The sequence below is a fragment of the Phyllobates terribilis genome, unplaced genomic scaffold (genome assembly GCF_046119375.1).
Source record: "Phyllobates terribilis strain yellow unplaced genomic scaffold, ASM4611937v1 Scaffold_11__3_contigs__length_659146591, whole genome shotgun sequence".
Classification (NCBI taxonomy): domain Eukaryota; kingdom Metazoa; phylum Chordata; class Amphibia; order Anura; family Dendrobatidae; genus Phyllobates; species Phyllobates terribilis.
In genome coordinates this window covers 574,826,786-574,848,844 of record NW_027362771.1, presented here as the reverse complement: position 1 = coordinate 574,848,844, position 22,059 = coordinate 574,826,786, and the positions used below count along the sequence as shown (strand labels likewise).

Genomic DNA, 22,059 nt, shown 5'->3' with positions numbered 1-22,059 from the left:
TTTTTTTTAAATAAATCCTTTATTTTAACAGTAAATGACAAGTACAGTAATCAACACTGTCACTGTACTTCATATATATGTGACTGACATGTTTCTATCTATCTAATCTATGTGTGATTCTCTATTCTTTCTATTCTAAATTGTCGGGTACAGATGCTGAATTGCCGGCCGGCTTTTTTAAAGAGACGGTGCATGAAAACACTATAATTTTTTAAATAAATCCTTTACACTAAATGACAAGTACAGTAAGCAACACTATCACTGTACTTCATATATATGTGGCTGACATGTTTCTATCTATCTAATCTATGTGTGAAGCTCTATTCTGTCTGTTATAAATTGTCGGGTACCGCTGCTGAATTGCCGGCCGGCTTTTTTAAAGAGACGGTGCACGAAAACACTAATATTTTTTAAAATAAATCCTTTACACTAAATGACAAGTACAGTAAGCAACACTGTCACTGTACTTCTTATATATGTGACTGACATGTTTCTATCTACCTAATCTATGTGTGAAGCTCTATTCTTTCTGTTGTAAATTGTCGGGTACCGGTGAATGCCGCTGATGAATTGCCGGCTTTTCATGTCATTCTACATTATTCTTAGTTGTTTTACTTCATGTAGAATTAACCTACAAGGAAAGAAAGGGTTTATTTTCATTCCGATATTTGTGTCCCATTGACTTGCATTGGTTTCCGGTATCGGAATCGGCGATATCCGATACTTTTTGGGTATCGGCCCGATCCAATCCGATACGATATTTCCTGATATCGGAAGGTATCGCTCAACACTAGTCCAGGGTTCAAGTCCCTGTTTGGGCGGAAACTGTTAATAAAGTTTAATTAAAGAATATTTAAACAATATTTCTTTGGACAGATACAGATTTGTGAACGCAGGCACAGTATGGAGGATAAGGTCACATGTACTGTTTGTTACATTGTTGCTTTAAGGAATGAATAAATAGTTCAAGAAGCCGACCCCAGAAATTGCTATTATGTGGTGATGGTATGGCGGTATTCAGTCACTATTTGGAGTTATTATGTGGTGATAGTATAGCGGTGTTCAGTCACTATTTGGAGTTATTATGTGGTGATAGTATAGCGGTATTCAGTCACTATTTGGTGTGATATAGTTATACTATGGCTCTGTGCCCACTATGTGTTTTTTAACCTTTTACGCTGCAGAAATGCTTAAAAAACGCTTGGTAGAAGGTCTGCCATGTTCTCCAATGATAATCCCCATGTGCTGTGCACATGCTGCCGAAATTCAGCTGCGGATTATCATTGCGGAAAAATCCACAGCACTACCAATTATTTTGCGGAATTGTGGTGTTTTCGCCGCCATTGACTCGCATTGGACCGCAAGACATCTGCATCACTGCATCTGTACATGCGGATTCCATGCGGTTCAATGTGCGGATGGTACCCGGGTTTGGAGAAGAGGAGACTCTCATCCAGACCCAGGTACCATAGTATCTGTAAAAAAAATAAAAAAATAAAAAATATACATTATACTTACCTTCTGATGACCCCCGGAGTCCTTGTCCTGGCATGCCGGCAGCTCACGGTAGACTAAAAGGACCTGCGGTGACGTCATGGCAGGACAAGGACTCCGGGGGTCATCAGAAGGTAAGTATATATTTATTTTTACCATTCTTTTACGGGCACACTATATAAATCTACGCCGGCTGCATGGATTTATATAGTGTGACCAAGTTGTCAAGCACTTTCCAAGTGATGCTAAAATCGCTTGGAAATCAGGAAAAAATAAAAAGATTCATCCAGTCTATTCAGCGCTCCCAAACGACAGGCACCAGGTAGAAGTATTATAGATCTTCAGAAATTTACTTAGGATAAAAATCATCACAAAACGATACATAGAACAACGCGTTTCGGCTATATATTTATACAAAATAGCCTTCTTCAGGTGAGATATTGCAATATATATGTATAAATCTATAGCTGAAACGCGTTGTTCTATGTATCGTTTTGTGATGATTTTTATCCTAAGTAAATTTCTGAAGATCTATAATACTTCTACCTGGTGCCTGTCGTTTCGGAGCGCTGAATAGACTGGATGAATCTTTTTATTTTTTCCTGATCTTCATTCCACGGTCTCCTGGCTGAGAGATCCGTTGTCTCCAGACTATAGCTGCACATCAAGGAGACAAGGCATCTCAGTCAGACCTAATAGGTCGATACGCTATACCACAAGCTACATCAAAGGTGAGCAAATCAGCTTCTAAAAAAGAATATATAAAAAAAAAGAGTTGTACTAAATTATCTGCACTTAGATCTGCGCCCGTGTTTTTTGTCTTTCCCCCTCTCCTAGACCCTATAGCCTTGGGGTCATAAACCTCTGACCAAAATCACCTGGAAAGCGCATGACAACCCGCATGAGGAAATGCATGTGAAGAACGCTCCACATCCGCATGTCCCTGGCAGGAAAAACACATGTACAATCCGCCTGTACAATCCGCCTGTACAATCCGCATGTACAATCCGCATGTACAATCCGCATGTACAATCCACATGCACAATCCGCATGCACAATCCGCCTGTACAATCCGCATGCACAATCCGCATGTACAATCCGCATGTACAATCCGCATGTACAATCTCCATGTACAATCCGCATGTACAATCCGCATGCACAATCCGCATTCACAATCCGCACGTAGAATCCGCATGCACAATCCGCATGCACAATCCTCATGTACAATCCACATGTACAATCCGCATGCACAATCCTCATGTACAATCCGCATGTACAATCCGCATGCACAATCCGCATGCACAATCCGCACGTAGAATCCGCATGCACAATCCGCATGCACAATCCGCATGTACAATCCGCATGCACAATCCGCATGCACAATCCGCATGTACAATCCGCATGCATAATCCGCATGTACAATCCACATGTAGAATCTGCATGTAGAATCCGCATGCACAATCCACATGTACAATCCGCATGTACAATCCGCATGTACAATCCGCATGCGTTTTTTCTGCCAGGGAGATGCAGAAACGCTCAGGAAAAAATCCGGAGCATTCTGCATCATGGGCACATAGCCTTAGGCGGCATTCAGTCACTATTTGGTGTTATTATGTGGTGATGGTATGGCAGTATTCTGTCACTATCTGGTGTGATATAGTTATACTATGGCGGTATTCAGTCACTATCTGGTGTTATTATGTGGTGATTGTATGGCGGCATTCAGTCACTATTTGGAGTTATTATGTGGTGATAGTATGGCGGTATTCAGTCACTATCTGGTGTGATATACTTATACTATGGCGGTATTCAGTCACTATCTGGTGTTATTATGTGGTGATGGTATGGCGGTATTCAGTCACTATTTAGTGTTATTATGTGGTGATGGTATGGCGGTATTCAGTCACTATCTGGTGTTATTATGTGGTGATGGTATGGCGGTATTCAGTCACTATTTAGTGCTATTATGTGGTGGTGGTATGGCGGTATTCAGTCACTTTCTGGTGTTATTATGTAGTGATGGTATGGCGGTATTCAGTCACTATTTAGTGTTATTATGTGGTGATGGTATGGCGGTATTCAGTCACTATCTGGTGTTATTATGTGGTGATGGTATGGCGGTATTCAGTCACTATTTAGTGCTATTATGTGGTGGTGGTATGGCGGTATTCAGTCACTTTCTGGTGTTATTATGTGGTGATGATATGGCGGTATTCAGTCACTATTTGCTGTTATTATGTGGTGATGGTATGGCGGTATTCAGTCACTATCTGGTGTTGTTATGTGGTGATGGTATGGCGGTATTCAGTCACTATCTGGTGTTATTATGTGGTGATGATATGACGGTATTCAGTTATTGAAGAGCAGTCAAATGGAGGATAAACCCTCTCCCCTCCCCCAGCCTGGGGGGCTTTTCTTTCTTCCATTACAGACTTAGGGGAGGGGTTTATTAGCATATCCACTCCCAGAATCCTTTGCTCCCACAGCCCCCTAATGACTTTGTCTCTCCTCAGTGTAGACAGAGCCCCAGATCCGGAGGCCGCAGCTCCTCACAGATGGCCTCCAGCTTTGCGCAGTGGTAGTATCATAGCCCATGAGGTTTATCCGAGGTGTGATTATTGCTAGTTGAAAACTTTTCCCAATACCCCGCCATGAGGGCTCGTAATACAGTCAGCATGGCAATTTTTGACAGTCTCGCAGGAGACTGAATAATGGTGTTAATATTAAAAGAAGTGTTTATGGGAGATAATTACTTGTATACAGTTGTATTGGAGCCGTATGTTACATGTCGGGCTGAGAATTATAAGTAACATTTCACTTCCCTGAGGACAAGAGAATCAGCAAAGAAACGTGCGGGATCAATTACAGGATTACTATCTAGTCAGCTGCTTCCCCGGAGATTTCTCCATATAGTCATGTTATATATTTTTGTGTTATCATGTAGTCATGGTATGGCTAGGGTGTCAGCACCCTTGAAATTGTTCCAGAAGCTGCAGTATTTCTCAGAACATTATTATAATTCCCCGTGTTTTGTTCTACACGTGTTTGTTTCCTTTGTGAGTGTTGGAACAACGCAAAAAAAACAGAGAAGAAAAGGCAAATTGGACATAATTTTACACAAAACCCCAATAATGGGTCGGACAAAATTGTTGGCGATTTCAACTTAATATTTGGTTTCACCCTTTGGAATAAATATCTGCAATCTGTCGCTTCCTATAACCATCAGCTTCTTACACCTCTCACCTGGAATCTTGGACTCTTCTTACAATCTGCTCCAGGTCTCTCATATGTGAAGGCGTCTTTTCCCAACAGCAATTGTAAGATCTCTCCACAGGTGATCAATGGGATCTAGATCCGGACTCATTACTGACCACTTCAGAACTCTCCAACACTTTGTTTCCATTCATTTCTGGGGGTTTCTTGAAGTATGTTTGGGATCATTGTCCTGCTGGAAGACCCATGACCTAGGATGCAATCCCGGCTTTCTGACACCGGGCAATACATTGTGACCCAAAATCCTCAGATTCCATAATACCTTGCACACAGTAAATCACCCAGTTCCAGAGGCAGCAAAACAACCCCAAAACATCTTTGAACCTCCACCATATTTGACTCTAGGCACTGTGTTGTTTTCTTTGTACGTCTCATTCTGTTTTCGGTAAACAGTAGAATGATGTGCTTTACCAAAAAGCTCTATCTTGGTCTCATTCATAAAATGCTTTCCCAGAAGGATTTTGACTTACTCGCGTACTATTTGGTCTAGCTTTTTTATGTCTCTAGGTCAGCAGGGGAGTCCTCCTGGATCTCCCACCATAGCGTTTCATTTCATTCAAATGTCGGTGGATAGCTCGCGCTGACACTGATACACCCTCAGCTTGCAGGACAGCTTGAATTTCTTTGGAACCTGACTGGGGCTCCTTTTCCCAGGACTATCCTGCGTTGCAACCTTTCAGCAATTTTTCTCTGCCGTACACGTCCAGGGAGATTAGCTACAGTGCTATGGGTTGTAAACTTCTTGATTATGTTGTGCACCGTGGACAAAGGAACATCAAGATCTCTCAAGATTGACTTGTAACCTTGAAATTGTTGATATTTTTCAACAATTTTGGTCCTCAAGTCCTCAGACAGTTCTCGTCTCCTCTTTCTGTTCTCCATGCTTAGTATGGCACACACAGATACACAATGTAAAGATTGAGTCAACGTCTTCTCTTCTTTTTTATCTGCTTTCAGGTGTGATTTTCATATTGCCCACGCCTTTAACTTGCCACAGGTGACTTTGTCCAGTCCCTGATGTCATCCTCTCCCACCGCCCAAGTCATTATAAGTCCCTGATGATGTCCTCTCCCCAATTCAAACGTTATGTCTTATGAGATCATCTCTGCATTGCTGGACATGTCTGGAATACAGAAGTGAATTTTTTTTCCAGCACGTGGAAACCAATGGACAGTATGAATAGTTGGAAGTGGTGATAATGTGTAACCCGAAAAGAGGAGCAGATGGCCAATAATTCAGGAGAAAGTCATTGTGTCAGAATGTGTGCACAGGTGGTGATACTGTGTAATTGGAAAGAAAAGCAGAAAGCAGATAGTTGTAGGAGAAAGTGTGTGTGTGATACTATGTAACCAGAAAGGAGGAGCAGACGGCCGACAGCTGCAGCAGAAAATCATTGTGTCAGTGATCATGTACAGAAGCCCGGATAGCTCAGTTGGTAGAGCATCAGACTTTTAATCTGAGGGTCCAGGGTTCAAGAAGCTTTTAACAAAGAGGTTATTTCATAAGGATATAAGAGACCTAGAGAAGGACTAATGATGGAGACAATTCAGGAAAAAATCATGGTTACCATAATTCTTTTGATTTTGGACAGTCTTAAGTGGTGACCATGTTTTCCTTAGCTGCTCTCTTGTCGCCAACAACAGGCGATCACTGGTAATGTAATGTACTAGAACATAAGTGAGGGCTCGTTACATATTCCACGTAGTAGGAACTTGTGGACAGTCTGTATAGAGGAACTATATGGCGGTATTCAGACCCTATTTGGTGTTATTATATGGTCTTGGTATGGAAGTAATCAGTCACTATTTGACAATATAATGTGGTCACGGGATGGCGGTTTTAGTTGAGTATTGGTTTAATCATGTGTTCCTGGTATAACCGTAATCAAAATTAAAAGCAAAGCCACAGTAAGAGGAATTAGAATCCCCCCCTCCCCCCAAATTAAATTTTGGGGGGAATTTACAATTATGTGTTTATAGTATGGTGGTTTTCAGTCACTATTTTTAGTTCTTATCACTATAAGTCCCTCCCCATCCCCCAAATCATTATAAGCCTCTGATAGCAGCCTCTCCCACCCACAATTGATTACAGCTCCCTGTATAGTGTCCTCTTCCACCCCTAGTTCATAATATATCCCTGATAGTGTCCACTCCCAGACCCCAATCCGTTATGAGTCCGTTTGGGTATCCTCCCCAACGTCAATTCATTATAAGTCCCTGTATAGCATCTTCTCTAACCAACTAATTCATTAAAAGTCCATGATGACGTCCTCCTCCTTTTTCTCCCAATTCAATATAAGTCCCTGATAGTGACGCGCCCCCTGGGCCGTGTGGGGAACCCAGAACTGGGCCTTTTACTGGATGCTGGGGGTTGTAGTCACCGTGGCAGTGACCCAGTCCCGTGGCTCAGGGTGGTCAAACCAGTGGCAGTGTATTAATGTGTTTTTTATGATTATTAAATGTCCGACTACGCCACCTGTGGATTGCGGTTAGGAGGAACCGCCGCTGCTGGGCAGGCCGCTGAGGCTGATGAGGTGTGCAGCTAGATGGTGTGACTCCCCACAGGAAGAGTATTGCCTCAGGGCAGCGTGAGTGGATGATGAGAGTTGTGGTGCAAGGGCGCAGCAGAAACGACTCAGAGTCTTTGCAGTGCAGTCCAGGGTCTTTACTCATAGTTGTTAATCCAGATTATTATGGCCGGTCATAATCTCATCGCATCGTACTGTGTTCGCCAAGTGAGGGGCTCGGCCGACTCCCAGATATCTTTGGAGTACTTATCAGGACCCCCTTCATGTGTCCTTTCTCTGGCTCTTCGTGCTTCACACCTTACACCGCTTCTGTCCAGCTGCCTCGGGTCTTGGCGGGCGACGTGTGTTCCGTTCCCTGGACCCTATGTGGTCCCTTCCTAGCGTGGACTGTGAGGGGCTGTGACACATGCAATGCCACAGCCTCCGGTGACTAGCTGAGTGTGGTTTCTGCCTCCACTAGTTAAGGGAACCGGTTCCCTGTCTTGGCCTGACCACCCTACCTCCAGGTAGCGGCGGGCGTACGGCCGGCTTGCTGCATGGCCCGTACCTCTGGGGTCCCTTCTTCTCCTGGAGCCTTTCCTGCTCCCTCTCATCTCTGCTCTTTCTCTTCTCAGTCTTGGGCCTCTCAGGCTAGGCTCGCCTCCTGGAGCAGAGCTCCACAGAGCCCTTCTCTGTCAGTGCTCCCCTCTGACTGAACACACTTCCTAAGATGGCTCCCCTCTTTATACTCCTACTCAGTGCACCCAGGATCTGCACTCTCCACCCACACACCACAGGGTTCCCCCTTTCCTAGGTGACCCCTTCCCACTCCTGCCAGGGATCAGGGACAATTGTGCTCTCCCGTGGGAGCATTGTCGCCCTGTCCCCCGGAAATGTGGTGTAATGCATGCAGGTGTCAGGGTCCTGAGCCATACTCCATCCTTACCTGAGAGTGAGATATCGCACATCTGGGTGAGATGCAATACCTCTGTAGCGACCGAACCCTCTGGGTGCTACACTAGCGTCCGTCCTCACTCTCCAGTTTATTATAAGTCTCTAATATCATCCTCCCCTACCCCCAAGTCATTACAAGTCCCTGATAGCGTCCGACCTCACTCTCCAGTTTATTATAAGTCCCTGATATCATCCTGTCCCATCCACAAGTCATTACAAGTCCCTGATGACGTCCTCTCCCCAATTCAATCGTTGCCTCTTATGGGATCATCTCTGCATTGCTGGACAGGTCTGGAATACAGAAGAGACGGTTCCCTTCCAGGACGTAGAAACCAATGGACAGAACGTATAGTGGTGAGTGGTGATAGTCTGTAACCAGAAAGGAGGAGCAGATGGCCGATAATACAGGAGAAAGTCATTGTGTCAGTGATCATGTACAGAAGCCTGGATAGCTCAGTCGGTAGAGCATCAGACTTTTAATCTGAGGGTCCAGGGTTCAAGTCCCTGTTCGGGCGGAAGCTTTTAATAAAGATGATACCAATAAACGCTATTTCTAAAGGATATAATAGACCTAGGGAAGAACAAATGATGGCGACTGTTCAAGAAAATATCACGGTTACTGTAATATCTTTGATTCCAGTTAGTTTTGTTCTCCTTAGCTGCACTTTTGGCGCCAACAACAGGCGATCACTGGTAATGTAATATAGGAACTTGTGAACAGTCTGTATAGAGGGCACTATATGGCGGTATTCAGTCACTATTTAGTATTATAATGTGGTGATGGTATGGCGGTATTTAATCACTATTTTTTGTTATTATGTGCTGATGGTTTGGCGGTTATAAGTCACTATTTGTTATTATATGGTCACAGCATGACAGTATTGCTTCTCATCTTGCGCCATCATCAGGAAGTTCCTGGTAATGCAATCCTGTAACACATAAGTGAAGGTTCCCCCAGGACGCAGGAGCAGACAGTCTGTATAGCAGGAGGTGGTGACACTATGGTCAGATGGAGGATAAACCCTCTCCCCTCCCCCAGCCTGGGGGGCTTTTCTTTCTTCCATTACAGACTTAGGGGAGGGGTGTTATTAGCATATCCACTCCCAGAATCCTTTGCTCCCACAGCCCCCTAATGACTTTGTCTCTCCTCAGTGTAGACAGAGCCCCAGATCCGGAGGCCGCAGCTCCTCACAGATGGCCTCCAGCTTTGCGCAGTGGCAGTATCATAGCCCATGAGGTTTATCCGAGGCGTGATTATTGCTAGTTGAAAACTTTTCCCAATACCCCGCCATGAGGGCTCGTAATACAGTCAGCATGGCAATTTTTGACAGTTTCCCAGGAGACTGAATAGGTGGTTGAGATAGATCTGAATCGTCCATGTGCTGTAGGATCAATATTCTAGAAATTACAACATTTCAGGTATATTTTTATGCCAATGAGAACTTGTTCCATGCAGGAAGAATTATATATATATATATATATATATATATATATATACAGTGCTGGCCAAAAGTATTGGCACCCCTGCAATTCTGTCAGATAATACTCAGTTTCTTCCTGAAACTTATTGCAATCACAAATTCTTTGGTATTATTCTCTTCATTTAATTTGCTTGCAAGGAAAAAACACAAAAGAGAATGAAGCAAAAATCAATCATTGATCATTTCACACAAAACTCCAAAAAAGGGCCGGACAAAAGTATTGGCACCCTCAGCCTAATACTTGGTTGCACAACCTTTAGCCAAAATAACTGCGAACAACCGCTTCCGGTAACCATCAATGAGTTTCTTACAATGCTCTGCTGGAATTGTAGACCATTCTTCTTTGGCAAACTGCTCCAGGTCCCTGATATTTGAAGGGTGCCTTCTCCAAACTGCCATTTTGAGATCTCTCCACAGGTGTTCTATAGGATTCAGGTCTGGACTCATTGCTGGCCACCTTAGAAGTCTCCAGTGCTTTCTCTCAAACCATTTTATAGTGCTTTTGGAAGTGTGTTTTGGGTTATTGTTCTGCTGGAAGACCCATGACTTCTGAGGGAGACCCAGCTTTCTCACACTGGGCCCTACATTATGCTGCAAAATTTGTTGGTAGTCTTCAGACTTCATAATGCCATGCACACGGTCAAGCAGTCCAGTGCCAGAGGCAGCAAAGCAACCCCAAAACATCAGGGAACCTCCGCCATGTTTGACTGTAGGGACCGCGTTCTTTTCTTTGAATGCCTCTTTTTTTTTTCCTGTACACTCTATGTTGATGCTTTTTCCAAATAAGCTCTACTTTTGTCTCATCTGACCAGAGAACATTCTTCCAAAACGTTTTAGGCTTTCTCAGGTAAGTTTTGGCAAACTCCAGCCTGGCTTTTTTATGTCTCGGGGTAAGAAGTGGGGTCTTCCTGGGTATCCTACCATACAGTCCCTTTTCATTCAGATGTCGACGGATAGTACGGGTTGACACTGCCGTACCCTCGGACTGCAGGGCAGCTTGAACTTGTTTGGATGTTAGTCGAGATTCTTTATCCACCATCCGCACAATCTTGCGTTGAAATCTCTCGTCAATTTTTCTTTTCCGTCCACATCTAGGGAGGTTAGCCACAGTGCCATGGGCTTTAAACTTCTTGATGACACTGCGCACGGAAGACACAGGAACATTCAGGTCTTTGGAGATGTACTTGTAGCCTTGAGATTGCTCATGCTTCCTCACAATTTGGTTTCTCAAGTCCTCAGACAGTTCTTTGGTCTTCTTTCTTTTCTCCATGCTCAATGTGGTACACACAAGGACACAGGACAGAGGTTGAGTCTACTTTAATCCATGTTAACTGGCTGCAAGTGTGATTTAGTTATTGCCAACACCTGTTAGGTGCCACAGGTAAGTTACAGGTGCTGTTAATTACACGAATTAGAGAAGCATCACATGATTTTTCAAAGGGTGCCAATACTTTTGCCCACCCCCTTTTTTAGGTTTGGTGTGGAATTATATCCAATTTGGCTTTAGGACAATTCTTTTTGTGTTTTTTTCATTGAAGACAAATTAAATGAAGAGAATAATACCAACGAATTTGTGATTGCAATCATTTTCAGGAAGAAACTGAGTACTATCTGACAGAATTGCAGGGGTGCCAATACTTTTGGCCAGCACTGTATATATATCTGTGTGTATAAAGATCAAACACCCACTTTTCCAAAAATAAATAAAAAATTAACACATTTGTTATCGCTGGGTACATATATAAAATACTATTTATTATATACGGCGTGCACCAAAACAGAAGAAAGTGTAAATGGCAAATTCTCTGGGATTTTTTTGGTCACCTCCCAAAATATGATGGAATAATAAGAGATAAAAAAAGTCATATAGACCCCAAAATAGTACTGATAGTATATGTGTATATATATATACATATCAGAAAATATAAAACAATACATGAAAAAATTCTATATATACTGTACATATGTGTGTGTATATATATATATATATTTATATTTATTTATATGAATATATAATTAGAAAAATACAGGTGCAGCACTAGCAAAGTTATTACAAAAACAATTGGGTGCTAAATACGCCTTACAGGCAAAACCAAACCTCAAGACGTCCAGCAAAGACAAAGGCAGCGCTCCATAGTCCATCATTGCTCGCACTAGGCCCCCCCTCCGGCCATCAGCAAGTCAGTAGACGCTTCCACCCCCATTATTCTGTGTGGGCGGGCAGTACTTGTGCTAACGGGCAGAGACGGGGCACAGTGCGGTGAGGGCCTGCTGCAGTGATGGGCCGTTGCGGCCCCACGGCTCAAGGGGCCCTATAGCAGTGGTGTGGCCTGCCGCCATTGGCGGTACGCCAGTGCCTAAGGCCAAAAGATTAAGCAAAGAAATGTGGAGAATCAATTACAGAATTAATATCTCGTCAGCTGCTTCCCTGGAGATTACTCCAAATAGAGTCATGTTATGGTTTTGGGGTGCTATTATATGGTCATGTTATGGCGGTGTTACAGTCACTATTTGCTTTTGTGTGTTCATAGTATTGTGGTATTATTCAGTCACTATTTGGTATTATTGGGTGTTTATAGTACAGTCACTATTTTTTAGTTTTTTTTCATTATAAGCTTCTGGTAACAGCCTCCCCGACCCCCAATTCATCAAAGTCCCTGTTTAGTGTTCTCTTCCACCCCTATTTCATAACATGTCATTGATAGCGTCCTCTCCCACCCCCAGTTCATTATGAGACCCTCTTAGTATCTTTCCCCATATCAGAATTTTCCTAATTTCTGCATAAATTTGACCTAAAACGACATCAGCTTTTCACAAGTGGATGAAGAACCAAATCAAATGAGTCCAAAACATTCAACTTTTACACTTTTTTTTAAAGAAAATAATCCAATCTCACATGTCTGTGAGTGACAAAAGTATGTGAACCTTTAAGGTTAGCAGATAATTTGAAGGTAGGATCGATAGGGAGGGTTAATATATGGCGGTATTTAATCACTATTTGTTATTATATGGTCACAGCATGACAGTATTGCTTCTCAGCTGCTCTTCTTGCGCCATCATCAGGAAGTCCCTGGTAATGCAATCCTCTAACACATAAGTGAAGGTTCCCCCAGGACGCAGGAGCAGACAGTCTGTATAGCAGGAGGTGGTGACACTATGGTCAGATGGAGGATGAACCCTCTCCCCTCCCCCAGCCTGGGGGGTTTTTCTTTCTTCCATTACAGACTTAGGGGAGGGGTGTTATTAGCATATCCACTCCCAGAATCCTTTGTTCCCACAGCCCCCTAATGACTTTGTCTCTCCTCAGTGTAGACAGAGCCCCAGATCCGGAGGCCGCAGCTCCTCACAGATGGCCTCCAGCTTTGCGCAGTGGCAGTATCATAGCCCATGAGGTTTATCCGAGGCGTGATTATTGCTAGTTGAAAACTTTTCCCAATACCCCGCCATGAGGGCTCGTAATACAGTCAGCATGGCAATTTTTGACGGTCTCCCAGGAGACTGAATAATGGTGTTAGTATTAGAAGAAGTGCTAATAGGAGATCATTACGTGTATATGACGCGCCCCCTGGGACATATTCCTTTTTGAGGGGAATACCCGGCACCGGATCAGATGGGGGGTTGTAGTCTCCGAGCGGCTGTGACCCGGTCCCGTGCCCAGGGCGTCAAGCTCAGGGTTATGTGGCAGTCTTTACTGATGTTATTAAAGTTCGTTGTGTCGACTACGCCACCCGTTGTGATGCGGTCACTGTGGCCGCCGCTGCAGCAGGGTCCGCTGAGGCTGATGGTGGATGCGCAGCTTGGTGGGATAACCCCCAACGGGAGGGGTATAGCCTCAGAGGGGACAGGCGCAGAGGATGGGGGTTGTGGTGGTGCGGTGCAGCCGGTAATGATGACAGACTCGGGTTGTGCAGTTAAGGGTCTTTACTTACTGCAGATGTTCCTGGTCACTCTAGCTCCAAGTGACCTCCCGAGCCGTGCTGCGTCCACCAGGTCCTGGATCCGGCCAACCCCCAAACAAGTCCGGAGCGTGGCCCTGAGCTCTCCCTCTGTCCTTCCTTCAGCCGTCCCCACCAGTGATTCACCTAAATCCAGCTCCCTCGGGCCTTCTGTTGGGCAACCTTTGGCCTCAGGTTCCCTGACCCTCCATGTGGTGTGCCTTCAGGGTGAATGTAGTGGGTGACCGTGACAGACTCTGCCCACGGTCTCCGGTCTCTGGCTGGGGAATGTCTTTACCCCCACCAGCTTGGGTTCCGGTACCCTTCTGCTGACTCCTCACCCGGTGTTCTTATTTGGGTTCTTGGGTCCCTTCTTTGTCCCCCTCTGGGTCTTTCTGTACTCCACTCTCTCACTCTTCAGGCTCAGGTCTGTTCTGCTCCCTTGCTGCAGGCTGACTTCCTCTGCAGCAGACTTGTTCTCTGCACTGACTGACTTGTGCTCAGCGTCTGACAGGCTCCTCTGCGTCTGACCCTGATCTTTGATGGTGCCCACCTTATATAGCCCTCTATGTGTGAGCTCAGGTGACCAGCACCCAATGAGCTCCTACCACTACCCAGACTGCTCCCCCTATCTGCCCCTACACTACATGGGATGTTCCTCCCCCCTCCCACTCCAGCCAGGAACAGGCTCGGTCGCACCTGCACATTTCTAAGTGGGAGTGCCGTCGGCCTGCTCCTCTGGAATGGGATGTATGTAGTGCATGCAGTCTATCTGAGCTCAGTTCCACACTCCTTCCTTACCCGGGAGTGGAATATCACACCTCTGGGTTGAGGTGCAATACTCCTGTAGCAGCCGAATCCTCAGGGTGCTACATTCCCCCCTGGTAAATCACAGCACGTCCTCGGGCTGCAAAGACAAAAAACACCAAAACATACAACATTTTTATAAACATGTAAAACATATTAAATATTATACGAAATACTATATAAATATATATATAAACTTTTTCAGGTAAACAACATTCTCGTCGTCTCTTTCTCTCTTCTGTTCCTCTGGTCACCGTGCAACTCGTGACCAGGTAGAGTGCGACAGTCTTTTGGAAAAATGGTTTTTCCTATAAAACCGGTAGGGGGCGCTTTAGCAAGCGCAACTATGTACAGGGAAATTTTGGCCGTTCTCAGTCCCCGGCCAGGTAAAGGGAAAGGGATGGCTGCTCACAGTCCTCAGCCTGGTATGGAAAGGGTTACAGGTAACAGTTCGCTGGTCCCAACGGGGACTATTTTAGCAGCAACAACAGTTCCAGTTTCAGTTTCAGTTCCGATTCACTGTGCCCCGACAGGCAACTATATACAGTCTCCTGCTCTGCCGCACTCAACGGCGTCTGCCTCCTGCTCTTATCTTACGGCTGGTGGTTTCTTCAGACCCGTCCGGGTCCTCTTGCTCCTCCTCCTCGCACCGCAACTCCTCCTCCGTCAAGCGATGCACGTGGAGGGCGTAAGGTCCCTTGGCACACTTGTGCCGGGTGAACGTTACCTCATCACCGACGTAGAGGTCACGGCCTTTGTGACCCTCTGGCAGGTGGGACTCGACGTCCCGTCGTGTAACGAAGACGTCACCCATGGTGTTCCGGTCCCTTATGAAGCCCCACCCATGCTGCGCATTAAACTTTATTACCGTCCCGATGGTACGGGGACGATCTGCTGCACGGGGGTCCCTTCTGGTCCGACTCTTTTGCTCCGCGCTGCGGGTCTGGGCCCATTGCTCTTTGGCCTGCCTCTCCTCCCGCTCTCTCTTGAACTCTGCCAGCTGTTGACGGCAACACTCTGTGCGCGCTGCTGCAGCTGCCCGAGTCTCTCCGGTGAACCCCATCAGATCTTCTCCCTTGGGGTCCCACGCAAATTGAGCCTCTTCTAGGGGAGGCGAGACCCGAGTCACGGGCTTTGGAGCCGGGATCAGGGGCTCACACAGGGGACCTAGTTGCTTCTGCCGCTCCAGCTCCAAGAATCCTTCGGGCCAGATGAAAGGCCGACCGTCCGGCCACGTTAGCTGGCTGAAGGGGTCCTCTCCCAGATGTGGCACCCTAGGTATTACGGGCGCGGGCGCGGTGGTGGTGGCGCCCGGGTTGCCCAGGCCTTGCGGCCAGGCCTGGGGCACCTGGAAGGTGAAGGGCACCGTTAGGACGGCGGCGCCCTGGGTTACCTGGCCTTGCGACCAGGCCGGAGGCTCCGCGGAGGTAGATGGCTCTGCTTTGGATGCGGCGCCCGGAAATGCTAGGCCCTGTGACCAGGCCGGAGGCTCCTCTTCCGGCGCCACGCTCCGGGTCACGATGCGTGACGTCATCGGGGTCGCGACGGCGGCTTCCGGTCGGGGCCTAGTCGGTGGCGATGTCATGGCGGTCTCGGGTACGGCCGGGGGACCTTCGGGCTCTGCGACGGGGAGCTGGGGCAGGTAAGCGGTCTTCCGGTATGGGGTATAGGCATCCCCCTTACCTGCTGCCATGCGTCTCGCTCCCTCTTCTGCGCCGTCTCCAGCCTTGGGTCCTCCCGCGTCATCCGCAGAGGCAGTCGATGTCTTCTTCCAAGGGAGCGGGTTAAGTGGACGGGTTCCAGCTTGCTGGGCCATCTCCCGGCCCCACTCCGCCAGGATCTCCCTCTGCACTCGGGCCATCCTTCCCGCGAGGCCCTCCAGGGCACTCCGCGCGCACTCCCGATCTCGGGGAAGCTGCGCCAGGATCTCCGCTAAGCCTAGCGGGGTTGTTGACTCCAGCAGGCTCCTGACCATCGGGTCGGTGCTGCTCTGCTCTGCTTCCGGCAGGCTCCTGGCCAGCGGGCCGGTGCTGCTCTGCTCTCCTCCTTCTTCCTCCAGCAGGCTCCTGGCCAGCGGGCCGGTGCTGCTCTGCTGCCGCTCCATTCCCGGGTCTACTCTTTCTCTCCTCGACTCCGGGTGAGCTTCTCCGCTACTCCTCATTAGACCTCTTGCCTCCGGGTGCGCTCGTTCTACACTCCTCCAAGCGACACCCATCTTTTCTCTTTTCTTTCGTCTCCTCCCACTTCGAGGGCGGTCCCGGGGCCACTCGGTGACTGTCAGCTCCAGGGGTAGTTCTTTCACGCTGACAGACACCTCCAGCATCACAGTCTCTGTTGGTGGGGGCGGTTTCCACTTTTGGCGCCATTTTCTGTCCCGGCCCACGATGGGATGTGGCCTCTTGCCCTCCTTTGGCACGCCCATAATGGCGTCCGCTGCTCTTCCAAGGCGGGAAATCTGCGGTTTTGGCGGGAAGCGTCGCCCAGTGGCGGGAAACTCTGCAGATGGCGGGAACAAGCTGGAAATGGCGGACAATCGGCGGGAAACGACTGGTGATGGAGTCCGATAGCGTGGACCCTCCGGAACCGGCAGGAGTCTTCTTTCTGAGGTAAACTTGCACTTTTCTTCAGGCACGCAGTACCCGGGTGTTGCGGGCACGTAATCCTGCCGACTACGCCAAAGTTGACGCGCCCCCTGGGACATATTCCTTTTTGAGGGGAATACCCGGCACCGGATCAGATGGGGGGTTGTAGTCTCCGAGCGGCTGTGACCCGGTCCCGTGCCCAGGGCGTCAAGCTCAGGGTTATGTGGCAGTCTTTACTGATGTTATTAAAGTTCGTTGTGTCGACTACGCCACCCGTTGTGATGCGGTCACTGTGGCCGCCGCTGCAGCAGGGTCCGCTGAGGCTGATGGTGGATGCGCAGCTTGGTGGGATAACCCCCAACGGGAGGGGTATAGCCTCAGAGGGGACAGGCGCAGAGGATGGGGGTTGTGGTGGTGCGGTGCAGCCGGTAATGATGACAGACTCGGGTTGTGCAGTTAAGGGTCTTTACTTACTGCAGATGTTCCTGGTCACTCTAGCTCCAAGTGACCTCCCGAGCCGTGCTGCGTCCACCAGGTCCTGGATCCGGCCAACCCCCAAACAAGTCCGGAGCGTGGCCCTGAGCTCTCCCTCTGTCCTTCCTTCAGCCGTCCCCACCAGTGATTCACCTAAATCCAGCTCCCTCGGGCCTTCTGTTGGGCAACCTTTGGCCTCAGGTTCCCTGACCCTCCATGTGGTGTGCCTTCAGGGTGAATGTAGTGGGTGACCGTGACAGACTCTGCCCACGGTCTCCGGTCTCTGGCTGGGGAATGTCTTTACCCCCACCAGCTTGGGTTCCGGTACCCTTCTGCTGACTCCTCACCCGGTGTTCTTATTTGGGTTCTTGGGTCCCTTCTTTGTCCCCCTCTGGGTCTTTCTGTACTCCACTCTCTCACTCTTCAGGCTCAGGTCTGTTCTGCTCCCTTGCTGCAGGCTGACTTCCTCTGCAGCAGACTTGTTCTCTGCACTGACTGACTTGTGCTCAGCGTCTGACAGGCTCCTCTGCGTCTGACCCTGATCTTTGATGGTGCCCACCTTATATAGCCCTCTATGTGTGAGCTCAGGTGACCAGCACCCAATGAGCTCCTACCACTACCCAGACTGCTCCCCCTATCTGCCCCTACACTACATGGGATGTTCCTCCCCCCTCCCACTCCAGCCAGGAACAGGCTCGGTCGCACCTGCACATTTCTAAGTGGGAGTGCCGTCGGCCTGCTCCTCTGGAATGGGATGTATGTAGTGCATGCAGTCTATCTGAGCTCAGTTCCACACTCCTTCCTTACCCGGGAGTGGAATATCACACCTCTGGGTTGAGGTGCAATACTCCTGTAGCAGCCGAATCCTCAGGGTGCTACATATACAGTTGTATTGGAGCCGTATGTTACATGTGTCGGGCTGAGAATTATAAGTGACATTTCACTTCCCTGAGGACAAGAGAATCAGCAAAGAAACGTGCGGGATCAATTACAGGATTACTATCTAGTCAGCTGCTTCCCCGGAGATTTCTCCATATGGAGTCATGTTTTAGTTGTTTTTATTATTATGTGGTCATGGTATGGCGGTAATAAAGTCATTGTTTGGTGTTTCTATATTTTCATGGTTTGGCGGTATTCAAAAACTGTTTGCTGTTATATTATGTTCATGCTATAGCGATATTCAGTCACTATGTGATACTATTATGTGTCTATGATACAGTGCCATTCATTCACTATTATTAGTTGTTATCATTATAAGTCCCTGATGGTGTCCTGTAATGGGGGCTCCTCAGGGGAGATGAATGTATATAAAGGGAATAGATTATGAAGCATTTGCTCCATGTGCTGCACAGCACTCTTGTCAGCACTCTGTCAGCACTCTTGTCAGCACTCTGTCAGCATTCTGTCAGCACTCTTGTCAGCATGCTGTCAGCACTCTGTCAGCACTCTTGTCAGCATTCTGTCAGCACTCTTGTCAGCATTCTGTCAGCACTCTGTCAGCGCTGTCAGCACTCTGTCAGCACTCTTGTCAGCATTCTGTCAGCACTCTGTCAGCACTCTTGTCAGCATTCTGTCAGCACTCTTGTCAGCATTCTGTCAGCACTCTGTCAGCGCTGTCAGCACTCTGTCAGTACTCTTGTCAGTACTCTTGTCAGCACTCTGTCAGCAATCTGTCAGCACTCTGTCAGCATTGTGTCAGCACTCTGTCAGCGCTGTCAGCAATCTGTGAGCAGTCTGTCAGCACTCTGTCAGCACTATTGTCAGCATTCTGTCAGCGCTGTCAGCACTCTGTCAGCACTCTTGTCAGCATTCTGTCAGCACTCTGTCAGCACTCTGCTATTGTCAGCACTCTGTCAGCACTCTGTCAGCACTCTGTCAGCACTCTTGTCAGCATTCTGTCAGCACTCTGCTATTGTCAGCACTCTTGTCAGCATTCTGTCAGCACTCTGCTATTGTCAGCACTCTGCCACATAAAGGGGCTGTGATACTGTTACATAATCTATTGCCTTTATATACATTCATCTCCCCTGAGGAGTCTCCCTTTACAGGTTGATGAAATGCGTATGGAGGGTTTGTACAAGGACATTATTAGAGGGATAGGTCGCACTCGGGCACTGTCCTTGTCAGGACGGGGAGATATTGCATTGGGCATGACAGGGAACGTAGCTTTACCTGTCTGACTTTATTTCTCTTTTCTCCCTCCTGTGTGATGTTTTTGCTGATTGAAAACTTCTAATGGTAAGATCCAACTATTTTATAATTGAGGACAAGTTCACTTTGTCACTTTAATATCTGTATATGTCATTGTGAGATATTGGTACCCATATTTTAATCTTGAATATTAAAAGTGAGATTTTATTTACCAAATCTGATCCGGCTTACCCCTACTTAAATTCATTGGATTCTTGTACCCCTAGTGGGCTTTGCTAACCTGATAACATCCTCCCACCACCACCAATTAATTGAAAGTCCCTTATGGCATTCTCCACCCAACCCCTCCAATTCATCATAAGTCCCTGATAACAGACTCCCCGACCGCAATGCATTGAAAAGTCCCTGTATAGTGTTCTCTTCCACCCCTAGTTCATAATATGTCCTTGATAGCGTCCTCCTCCTGTTAGTGTCTTCCCCCACAACCCAATTCATAATAAGTCCCTTATAGCCTCCTTCCCCACCCTCTGGTTCACTATAAGCCTCTGTATAGCATCCTCCCCAATCCCCCAATTAATTATAAATCCTTGATATCAACCTCCCCTACCCCCAGTTCATTACAAGTCCCTGATGACGTCCTCTCCCCAATTCAATCGTTGCCTCTTATGGGATCATCTCTGCATTGCTGGACAGGTCTGGAATACAGAAGAGACGGTTCCCTTCCAGGACGTAGAAACCAATGGACAGAACGTATAGTGGTGAGTGGTGATAGTCTGTAACCAGAAAGGAGGAGCAGACGGCCGATAATACAGGAGAAAGTCATTGTGTCAGTGATCATGTACAGAAGCCCGGATAGCTCAGTCGGTAGAGCATCAGACTTTTAATCTGAGGGTCCAGGGTTCAAGTCCCTGTTCGGGCGGAAGCTTTTAATAAAGATGAAACCAATAAACGCTATTTCTAAAGGATATAAGAGACCTAGGGAAGGACGAATGATGGCGACTGTTCAGGAAAATATCACTGTTACTGTTCTTTGATTTCAGTTAGTTTTGGGTGGTGACCTTGTTCTCGTTCGCTGCTCTCTTGACGCCAACAACAGGCGATCACTGGTAATGTAATGTACTAGAACATAAGTGAGGGCTCGTTACATATTCCACGTAGTAGGAACTTGTGGACAGTCAGTATAGAGGAACTATGTGGCGGTATTCAGTCCCTATTTGCTGTTATTATGTGTTCCTGGTATGACGGTAATGAGTCACTATTTAGTATTATAATGTGCTCATGGTATGGCGGTATACAGTCTTTATTTGGTGTTATTATGCGGTCCTGGTATGGCGGTATTTAATCACAATTTGTTATTAGATGGTCACGGCATGACAGTATTGCTTCTCAGCTGCTCTAGCGCCATCATCAGGAAGTCCCAGGTAATGCAATCGTCTAACACATAAGTGAAGGTTCCCCCAGGACGCAGGAGCAGACAGTCTGTATAGCAGGAGGTGGTGACACTATGATCAGATGGAGGATGAACCCTCTCCCCTCCCCCAGCCTGGGGGGCTTTTGTTTCTTCTGAAGTGACCGCGGGCAAGGCCGCGCATTGGTATCTATGATCTGGCCCAGCAAGATCCCCACACACAGACTCTATCTTGATAACCGTATCTTTACTCGTATACATTTTTAACACAGCAAAGAAAAAAAACAATAAATGACAACAGTAAATATGCACAGTAATAACGTGTACTGATAAGCTGACCCTCACTGTCCCTACTCACACGTTACCAGTCCTTTACTCCAGAAGGATGTGTCCCCCGTCGCAGGCCTGTCTGTCTTTGCAGGAGGGCGTCCCAGTCGGAAAAAAAAACAGGAACAGCAGAATTCGCGGAAAGAAAGGAAGGGATACTTCGGCCTCTCGCCAGAGGTCCCGCTTACAGTCTCTCTGATCCGGATAGAAGCTCTGGTGGGTCCCCTTATGTAGTCCACACTCCAGTAGCAGGGAGTGTAACAGCTGAATCCTTCAGCAGTGCAGGAGCTGGGGAAGGCTCCGAGGATATGGTGTTAGATAGAAGAAATCACGTTGAGAGTCTCTCCTGCGCCACACACGAGGGCCTGCACACCGTCCTGGCTCTTTTTACAGACCACAGCAGACTCTACGCGCGCTTTTTCCTGCTTCCCACTTTGGTCACGTGACTCTCTAGGGTGGGACACAGGAGGCTCAGTCTTTTTCTCTGTCATCACACCCTGCGCAGGTGCAACCTCTGGCAACATCATCCTGTGTAATCACTTCCGTAACAGGCTCTATATCAATTATCACAGAACAGCCAGAGCCGGCCAGCTCACTACACGCCCCCCCACTCAAAGGTTGGCAGTCCCTGCCAACGACCGGCTCCAGGGCGGCGATGGCTGTG

General features: G+C 47.4%; 5 non-coding genes across 5 annotated transcripts; all 5 read left to right on the top strand.

Annotated features, from left to right (window-relative positions):
- Positions 1-4,061: 4,061 nt before the first annotated feature.
- Positions 4,062-4,201, top strand: LOC141168219 (U4 spliceosomal RNA). Its single transcript, XR_012251964.1, has one exon. It is a non-coding gene; the product is annotated as a U4 spliceosomal RNA (small nuclear RNA).
- A 4,471-nt stretch (positions 4,202-8,672) lies between these two features.
- TRNAK-UUU (transfer RNA lysine (anticodon UUU)) lies at positions 8,673-8,745 on the top strand. The gene has a single exon. It is a non-coding gene; the product is annotated as a tRNA-Lys (tRNA).
- A 688-nt stretch (positions 8,746-9,433) lies between these two features.
- On the top strand, positions 9,434-9,573 carry LOC141168142 (U4 spliceosomal RNA). The gene has a single exon (XR_012251892.1). It is a non-coding gene; the product is annotated as a U4 spliceosomal RNA (small nuclear RNA).
- A 3,496-nt stretch (positions 9,574-13,069) lies between these two features.
- Positions 13,070-13,209, top strand: LOC141168083 (U4 spliceosomal RNA). The gene has a single exon (XR_012251836.1). It is a non-coding gene; the product is annotated as a U4 spliceosomal RNA (small nuclear RNA).
- A 7,297-nt stretch (positions 13,210-20,506) lies between these two features.
- Positions 20,507-20,579, top strand: TRNAK-UUU (transfer RNA lysine (anticodon UUU)). Its single transcript has one exon. It is a non-coding gene; the product is annotated as a tRNA-Lys (tRNA).
- The last annotated feature ends 1,480 nt before the right edge of the window (positions 20,580-22,059 follow it).